Raw genomic sequence first — 10,031 nt, 5'->3', positions numbered from 1 at the left:
TTTATTAGATTTCTTTTTTTTAAGATTGTACTTTTTTTTTTGTTACCCCTTGACCCACATTTCACGTTCTCTTTTTACCTGACAAACCTAAACAGCACAGGTTATTAAGCTAATAAACACTGGAGTGAAAGGACCAGCTAAGGATTCTTAGCATTAACCGAGATCGACAACTCTGTGTGACCAGGAATGGAACCCTGTACACCAGGCATTAGTGCTTTTATCAGGTGACCTCTGGTTCTTGCTTTAATAAGTCACACATCCTCAAACACAAAAGCAGGTGTATGCATCTACGTATAATTATCAGTTTCACATTACCATAAAAACAAACTAGCCACACAAATCTGACAATAAATAAATAAGAATTAACCAATAACTGTCTGAAAGGATATGAACAGTTTTGCAACAGTTGTACATTGTAAGAGGCTGGTTGTGGGTTTTTTATATGACACTTTGTCATATAAACTAGGTCGCTCACTGATGTGGAATCAAAAAATCGCTTTTGTGACAGCATTTCATTTAATTCCAATAGGGAATTCTACCATCCTATTGCTTCCATTATCTGTGTCGAAGGTCTTGCCAATTGAAGGATTGACTGTTGTTCTAAGGAAATAAATACACAGCTGTCAGAACATTTCTTGCTCTTAAATTCAGACTGGGATGTACTCTGCAATACATAAAGTGTGCATGTCTCTAAGAGTCAGTTGCAGCCAGGTGTAGATTAAATGTCAATTATGACACTGCAGCTTTTAAAAAGTACCAAATAACAAAAAAGATCATAAATGTGCAATTATAGAATGCAATATTGCATATAATACCAAGAGTTGATTTTTTGTTTAGTACTAGTTTAACAGCCGTGATAAAGATAACATCTCTATAGTTAAAGTGTAAACCTAAGGTACGTGTTGATTGGCAATTACATTCATAGCACAAATTAGTGATGTCATATTTTTAATCAGCTACACTTGGTCTGTAGAAAACTGCAACTGTCAATAACTCTGGTTTAGAAATGCATCATTCTCTCCATAAATCCAGAAAGCATTTTTTTTTTTCCTAATTATTATACTATTTAAAAAAAAAAAAAATACTATAGCTATTCTTTTGTAAATGCCTGCTCCCCTTGTCTGTGGCTTCACATAGAGAAATCAGAGATATTATTCACAGGTCTTTGGGTCAGTATGGACTGCTCAAACTCTGCTAGCATTGTCCTTTGTGTTTCCTGCTTAGCAGAATATGGCATGATAATACACAGTGCTCTCACTGAGGCAGTTAATTCTGTGGCTCCCACTGCAATTCACAAATAAGTGATCCCAAAGAGAAGTTTTACAGTTTAGCCAAATTAATCAAGTTTAACTAAAGAAAAAAAAAAAAACTTATTACTATTACCCTGTGGTTTGTTTTTATTTATTCCAACTCTTTCCAGTCTTTATAGCAAAACTGACTTTTTTTTTTTTTTTAATACTGTATAATCCTGTAAATTGGTCCATGGGATGTACACAGCTTTTGTATGTGTGTGCGTGTGTGAAAAATTGTAATTTCTTCTTTGGTTTCATACGCTGGCCCATATGCTTTTAAACATGAGCAGACACGCATAGAAACACATACAATCAATGATTTATTTTGTCTCGTTTTATCAGTGAGAAAGAATTCAGTACTGGGAACTGAAGTCTTTGCTACTCATGCAGTATTTAGCATGTTGTGACCCCATGCTGTAGGTGTAGAATGTTGATACAACTGGGTTTAAATAAAATAATTATAAAAGCAAAATTAGTTAATTCTATAGGGTGATGCAAAACTTTTGGCCATAGCTGTATATGTAATATTTCCTACCACCGTTAGATGGTACTAAAACACTCCTGTTACTGAACAGTAGCATGAAGTTTCTTGTTAAACTGTAGAAGGGTGAAACTATTCATCAGTCGTGTTTAAATGCTTGGACAATAGCTCCCTTTGAGACCTACGTTGAAAACCTTTTTGGGGGTTCTACTGGTTATGTATATTAGACTTGTTTCAGCAAGCCTGAAGTGGGAAAGTACATTTTAATATATTAAAAACAATCAAAAGAAGCTAATGCTGAAGTTAGGGGAAGCCATGTGTTTTAGTGGATTGCTGTGTTAAACTAAGAGAAGCAGGCAAGCAGCTCTGATCTCTCATTGAAGGGAGGTCATCTTGTATCATACAGCACCTGTTAAATCCTCAATGAAGACAGTAAGAGAAAAAAAAAAGTCTCCTGGGCCAATGAGCATTGAGGCTGTGCTCGCAGGTCATTGACAAAAATACTGCAGCTTTTTTTCGCCCCAAAGATTTGAAAAGTAGAATCCAGATTACTATTTTATGAATGCGTAACACTTTGGTTGCTTGAATAAAGAATCTGCCAATTAATTTCAAGACTTTCACCACAGCGATGTATTTGATTTAACACTATTAATCAGTTTGTTGATATGGATTGGAAGGTCCATCTGCTGAACACAAATATAACCATTTCAGATAGTCTTCAACATAGTAAAGGAAAAACATTATTACACACATTAACACAAATAAATAAGTGACTGAACAAAGAGAACAGGAATATAAAATGTTAACAGAGGAAAACCAAAACAACAACAAACAAGAAATATAACAGGGCAGTAATTAAGATTTAATTAGGGGGCCAGCAACACGGGTTAACAATCACATTGAACAAAAAAAAATTGACAGTCACCCATCATACCACCCACCTACCAGAATGCTATTAAATCCAACTAAACTAAATAATAATGAAAATAGAGAGATGTTGATATATAATACTAATAATACACATAATTAACTAATGATATAATTTATAGAAAAGAGAGAAAAAAAATTAAAAATTTAAAAATAAAAGATATTACAGCAATGCTAAGGCAGAGGTTGCAATTGCAGGCTATTGAAGCAGAAAAGAAAAGGGTCACAGACCACATGAAATTAAAAAAAAAAAATCTTCTTTGAAACCAAGAGACATGAACCTTGGGGCACAGACTGATGGCTTATAACTAGGGGTTCTGATAATAAAAAAAAAGTGCAGAAAGAAAAGAAACAAACAAACAAAAACAATACATGGTTTAAACTACGGAAGCTTTTTAAAAACTGATTCCCAGACACACCAAAATATTTCAAACAAGCTTCATTTAGAAGGTAGAATTAAAAAGCAGATTCCTGAACTTACTTCAGCTTGTTCACACTAGCCAATTGAAACAAGAGAAATGGCACCATTTAGGGTGTTTTGGGGTTTAAACCTAATGCAGAAAAAAACATTCGGGGGGGGTGGGGAATCAGGTAAAATCAGAACCCCTACTTATAACTCTTTCAGAGTGCTAATAAGGTCAGGGTTACTATGGAATACATACACTGAGTGTATAAAACATTAGAACACCTTCCTAATATTGAGTTGCACCCCCTTTTGCCCTCAGAACAGCCTCGTCAGAGCATGGACTCTACAAGGTGTCGAAAGCTTTCCACAGGGATCCTGGCCATGTTAACTCCAATGCTTCCCACAGTGGTGTCAACTTGGCTGGTAGTGGATCTCTACTTCGAATAGCTCGTTCCGTCTCATCCCACAGATGCTCAATTGGATTGAGATCTGGTGACTGTTGAGAGGGAAAAACCCAGCAGAGTTACAGTTCTTGACACACTCAAACCGGCCATACCCCGTTCAAAGGCACTTAAATCTTTTGTCTTGCCCATTTTCCCTCTGAATGGCACACATACACAATCCATGTCTCAATTGTGTCAAGGCTTAAAAATCCTTCTTTAACCTGTCTCCCCTTCATCTACACTGATTGAAGTGGATTTACATCAATAAGGGTTGATAGCTTTCACCTGGATTCACCTCGTCAGTCTATTTCATGGAAAGAGCATGTGTTCCTAATGTTTTGTACACAGTGTATAGGAAGCTATATATGCTCTATCAAAAAATGTCCTTGCCTGTGACCTCTGACCTCAGCTAAAGTTCAAATACAGTTAAAGGCCAAATACAAACATGTCTTATATAAGTCCTTATAGTGTGCAGTTTTGAAAGGGTTCGTCATTTTGGTAGACAGGAAACTGCTGGACTATGGCCCTCCAGGACCAGAGCAGAAGCCACTGTGTTCTACATTACTGTAGAACCCCTGCAAAATGCCACGTTTCCCTGTTACCCACATATCCATGGGCAAAATCCTTGTAACAATACCCACAGTGTCCACATGCTGAAATTCTGAACAGTATGATATTCTGCCTTGTACTCTGCAGACAACATTATCCAATGTATGATGGCTGTTCAGAATAGAAATACATATTTATAATGAGATCTGTAATGTAGTTCCATGATACACACAGTATTAAACAATATTACATGAAACAGTCATGTTAGCTTCACAACCCTTCTCTGTCACATGTAGCCTAGTTGAATGATGATCAAACCTTGTTACATATTGATAACACCAAAAGCCACAGCTGTAAGAAATATTTAATATCACATCAAAATAAGGCTTCGTGGCCAGTTTATTTTTCAATAATCTGCATTGCTACAAATATAAGGTGGACATTACTTTTACTTTAAAAAGTCATATAGAATTAATAATGTGCATTACTCAATACGAATTTAAACTTGCCACATTCATCACACTTCTCTTCACCAGTTCTGAACAACATTGCATGCTGCTATTGATTTTACTTCCACCTCAAACGCCACGCCGAGCCATGATGTATTTTGAAGCTGCGCACGCATAGGCAAGCACAGGCCACCACGGGCAAGGTCTCTGAGCCTGCAGCTATACCCATCTACCACAGGTCACCACAAGCAAGTTCTCCGAGCCTGCAGTTATACCCATCTCTGTGTATTCGCTGCTGAGTGACAGACAGGAGATCGAGACAAAGGTTGAAGTTAACACACCCCGCAGGCACGCAGGTTTAATTAGAGACATACAGTGAGAACTGCTCATGTGACACTACTAACAATGGTAGCACACTGAGGACATATGGCCAGCGCACAAAAAATAAGATAAACACGGTACAAAAATTGTAAAATGAAAGGTGCCATGAAAACAGTGTGTGCTAATCCCTAATGCATGGTCCCGTTTGCACACCTTGCTACACCTTATGGGGATCTACCATACCCAAACTAATGTTTACAAACCCAGACTTTTGGCTTCGATCCCAGATCATCATCACGGCGATTTGAGGATTTCAGCAAGGTATTTCGGTCTCTATACCAGGGCAGCGTGGACGGTGACCTGAGGTGAATAAACAGGAGCTCTTTATACCTGACGCCCTGCTGGAACACACCTACCTGCTGATTATCCACAGCAGGTACATCAGGTACTCCATTCATTATTTACAACATTTTTACAATATATAGCCACACAAAAACAAGAACAGCTGCTCCTGAACTCATAGTCAAAGCACTTAAGCACATACTTGTCAAAAACAAAAGGAAATATGAACTTCTCCACATTCAGAATGGTTTCAAACATCCTAAAAATGAAAAATGAACAGCAATAAATAAATAAATAAATAAATAAATAAATAAATAAGAAAATGCCACGTGAAGATTAAAAGTTTGGCGAAGGTTGACAATTCAGCCATTTGTAATGCCCACCAAATACAGTGAGAAGACAGGTAGATAGACATGCTACCTGCTTAAGTCCACGTACAATACATGGATCACTTAAAAAAAACTTTGAAAACTATCCAAACTCCAACAAGAATAACAAGGTTTGTATTTTATTTGAAAATAAGTCATTTATAAGTGACTCTTTTTTTTTTAATGTCCCGTTTGGAATTTTGTGTGGCCCCCCCAGTAAACCACACAGTATTTTATATTTGAATATTCTGAAGGGTTTACATTTTCTCTGTGTGTAACTGTCCAAAGTGTTCACTGTGGTAGCTAGCTCTTCAAAAAAAAAAGCACAAAGCTGATTGTGAAGTCGTGAGTAAAACAAGGAAAAAAAATAGCAACAAAACCAGCCCCCAGCTATAAAGGAAGCACACAAGCTTCATTGCATCTCCACTGTTCTGTTGCTATGCAGCAATGGCCTCCTTGCAAAGAACTTTGGCTTTTTTGTTTACTAAATATTTTTATGCAGGAAAAAAACAATCCTCCAGGAATCCAAGTTTCCAACATGGGAATCCATATCAAACTTATATTATAACTTCATTATAAGCACTTTGCAGCTAAGTACAACAAAGTATTAAGTGTCATTACTTTTGTTGCAAATCTACCATTTCTACACATCAAGTGACATTACAGCCTAATGCACTGAAGTTTCTTGGCAGCAGGAGCGGGTAATTCTTTCTGTGCCATTGTCAGTGCTGCCTTTTACATAAGTTAGTACCAGATTCTCTAGCCTAGTATAATTTCCCTGTTCTTTATTTTATTTTATGAACAGCCTCTAATGCAACACTGGCTGTCTTGTACTGAACACAGATGTAATGTTGGTTGTTATAAGGCAGTCTTTAAACTAAATAGAATCTATACAAATGTATGGAAAGTATTGAGATGTTGTGAAATCAAAAGAAACAAAGTTAGGGAAGCTCTCCTGCTTATCATCAGTGTTTAACATATAGCTTTACCTCAACTAAAATTATGGATAAACTGCACACAGCAATGAAAGATCCTCCCATAGATAGTGTGTACAAAATTAAATATTTTTCTTACCCACGTGTGATTCATGGTGTTTCATCTCATAGCAGTATGTTCTATTAAAGACCATTACAGTATAAAATGCTTCTAGTTTGTTCTTCACAAAGGCTTTTTGCATCTTCTTCCATCACCAATATGGGACTTTGTGTAGTAGAGTGACGGATTAGATTATTTGTCTCACCTTCAACATGTGTGGATCTCATTAGCAGCTGCAATGAACTCAACTATAGCAGTTCGCACAGGTGTTGAAGCTGAGACTAGTTTTAGGATGCTTCTAGTTCCCTTGTGGAGAACTAGAAGCATCATGCATGGTTTTAGTAGAGAACATATTGTTATGAACCATGCTGAGCTCAAACGTAAAACAAAAAAATGTTTCTAGGATGTAATGAAAAAAAGGCAAAACAAGAATTAAAATGAATTATGTGTCGGTGAGAAATTTTAAAATTTTGTCCACCCTATTTATGCAACCTTTATGCGGTCCATTCAAAAGCAACAAAGGATGTTTAGATCATCAATGTGGAGGCTCTGGTGCGGCAAGGCTAAAAAAAATCAAACAGCTACAGTTCATGTGTTCAAATAAAATACCAGGAAGCCTCCTACTTAAAATAATTAATCAAGATCAGTGTTTAGATCTACTTTTAGTTTTGAGATATCCGACTGGGATGAATGTGTCAAAGCAGCATTTAACTTTATGCTGGAAGAGAATGAGAAAGAGTTGGTGAAAAGGTGTTCCACTCTTTGACTCTGTTCTGGCATTGCCTGTGTGATGTATTGGTTTTCTGCCTTCTTTCGCCCTTTAACCACTACACACTGCAGCCAGTGTTCGGCTCCACAGTCGGCTAACAAAGCCTTTCCTTTTTTCATGACTGCTCTAACAGGATAAGTCTCAGCAATGCTCTTTTATGTGCATTTAGTGGCGTTCATAAAAAAGCAAAGCCATGCAACAACTTCACAACTTAATTTCCTAAACTCCATGGCAATCCCTATTAGGGATGGGATCAAAAATATAGCTGCATGCCTTTGCAGGTTTATTTTAGGCTTTCAAAAGAACATGAACAGACTTTGCTTTTCTGCACATCTAGTGACCTACTGCTCATTTCTTAAAAAAATTAAAAATAAAACATGTTTGAAAAATAGCTAAAAACTGTATATAATAAAATGAGAGACTGCTGATCTAGACATGATAAGCTGTCTAAAATGTCTTTGTAATATAATTTGTATCAGGTGGCTTGATTGAGATCATTTGTATCAGATGGACATAGAAAAGAGCTGCAGTTCAGCATTAAATTATTGTTTTCAGGAGTGTTCAAGCCACAACAAATACAACAGAGACACCACAATCACAATTTTAAAAAATACTCACTTTAACTTTAAAAGAAAAATAAAAAGTAGATTATATGCAGCGAAACCTCAGGATTAAGTCCAGGCAAGGCACCAACAAATATGACTTTAACAGGGGGGGAGTAGCCTTAATAATAAATACAAAAAGGATTTGGATTATTTTGAGTTGTTGGTTTAGCCAATTTATTGAACTCATTTAAACATTCTGTATGTTCTTTATTTTCCTTTTCTTTTCTTTTTTTATTTTAAAGGCAGTTGGTAGTAAGAATGTTGATCTCATTAGAAAGTTACTCAAGGTTTCATACATTTTGGACCTCAGCCGGGTGGTTGTCCTTAAGACCAAGAGTGGCCCTAATACTGAAGGTGGCTTTACATTAACATTAATTCACTGGGTGCCTGTGTGGGCTTAGAGAGTAAAGTTAGGATAGGGTGAACTTGATCTTGGGGAAGTGATTATGTAACTTTGGTGTTAGGACAAGTAGATAGAGGACGAGCCTGAACTCTCACATCTCACTAGGTCAGGCGGCATCCTCTGGCTGCTGGGCGGTTTGGAGAGCAAGAGACAGGGGGACAGAAGATAACACAAAACAAAGAACAGTTCCTTCACTACTCAGGGCAGCATCCTATGGCAGCTAGGCTGGCAGTTGGGCGGCGTGGAGAGTTTAGCAAAATAAGTTTTGGGTGCTTTTAGGAGAGATGAAGACAGAGAAAACCCCCCCACTCCCCCTCTAGAGAGGGACCCGTCCCGGCGGGTGGATGTACTAGCATACTGCAGAGAGGGCCGAATAGATACTTAACCTGAAAGGGAATGAGAGAAGACTAGATAGCCGGGTCAAGGCCCGTGGAGGCAAGCGCAAGAGCTGCGAAAGGATAGGGGGTCCCCTATGACCTGGCGAGGAACTGCCGGATGGCAGTGGATACTGAGGAGGCTGACCCGGACAGCCAGGGGAGTGATACTCACTTCTCCCCCCCAGAGGGATCCCTTGTGAGTTTGGTACGGTATAGAAAGGAAAAGAGGAAGGGGAGGAGGAAGATCCAAAAACAAACACAGACAAAGTGCTGAAGTAGAATTGTGTAGAAATAGGAAATGGGGAGAGATTGGCATGCGAGGCAGCCAATCAGAATTGCAAAGCAGAGCTGGCTGTGTCTGAGTCAGGCACATGCAGTGCTGTCACTCTGTGATTGGTTGGGAGCGCTGAGCCTGAACTAGGACATGATTATTTCCCCATCCGGAAGTGATTGGGCAGCCGATCTCCTGCCCTTTATTGAATGTGCTGAGAAGGCTAGAGTAGCTAGGAAAGGCATAGGAAAAGGGGTAGGAGCGATAGAAAGAGCCCTCTAAGGCACCCCCCCGAATTACTCTAAAGGTTAACATTACATTTGCACTGTAGAAAAACTTACTTAATTGGTCTTAAAGTATGTTTTTATTGTATATTAATACCTTTGGATTTTTTTTAAGCTATTTTATTTTACTGTGTTGTGCCATCACAAAAGCTTAGCAACTTTCAGTAGCTAAGCTTTTCATATGATCAATTTTGGTTACACAATGAAGGGTAAAATGCCAATGCCACATTAATTGGTGTGTTTGTTTGGGATCAGGCTCGTCTGTGTTGGCTGAAATCAGCTCTCTGGATTTTTCGTTTCATCCACAATAGAACTGAGAACAGGACTGCATGCTTTCTATCTCAGTACTAATCTCTTAAAACTAGCGACAGATGCCCTGTACATTGCACAGCTAGTGCGATGACACAAAAAACAGAAGCAAAGTGTCTCCATATTTGCATTTAAATAAACTTCTCAAGGTCAAAGCAGGGGAAATACAGTGGAAATGCTCCACCCACTTGTGACAGTGGAGTCTTGAACTGAATTGAGTAGCTCCTCCTTTATACTTGTGGCTAGCCTTAATTGGCAATCAATTTTCCACTTTAGGAGTTTTAACCCTATTCTTGCCAAATACAATGAACATCTAAAATACAGCCAATTCTCATTAATATGAATTTGAAGGGACAAGTAACTTTTATTATCAGGAGTCCAAACCAAATGAATACTGTCA

This window comes from Polyodon spathula, chromosome 21, assembly GCF_017654505.1.
Source record: "Polyodon spathula isolate WHYD16114869_AA chromosome 21, ASM1765450v1, whole genome shotgun sequence".
NCBI lineage: Eukaryota > Metazoa > Chordata > Actinopteri > Acipenseriformes > Polyodontidae > Polyodon > Polyodon spathula.
This window is presented reverse-complemented; position numbering follows the sequence as displayed.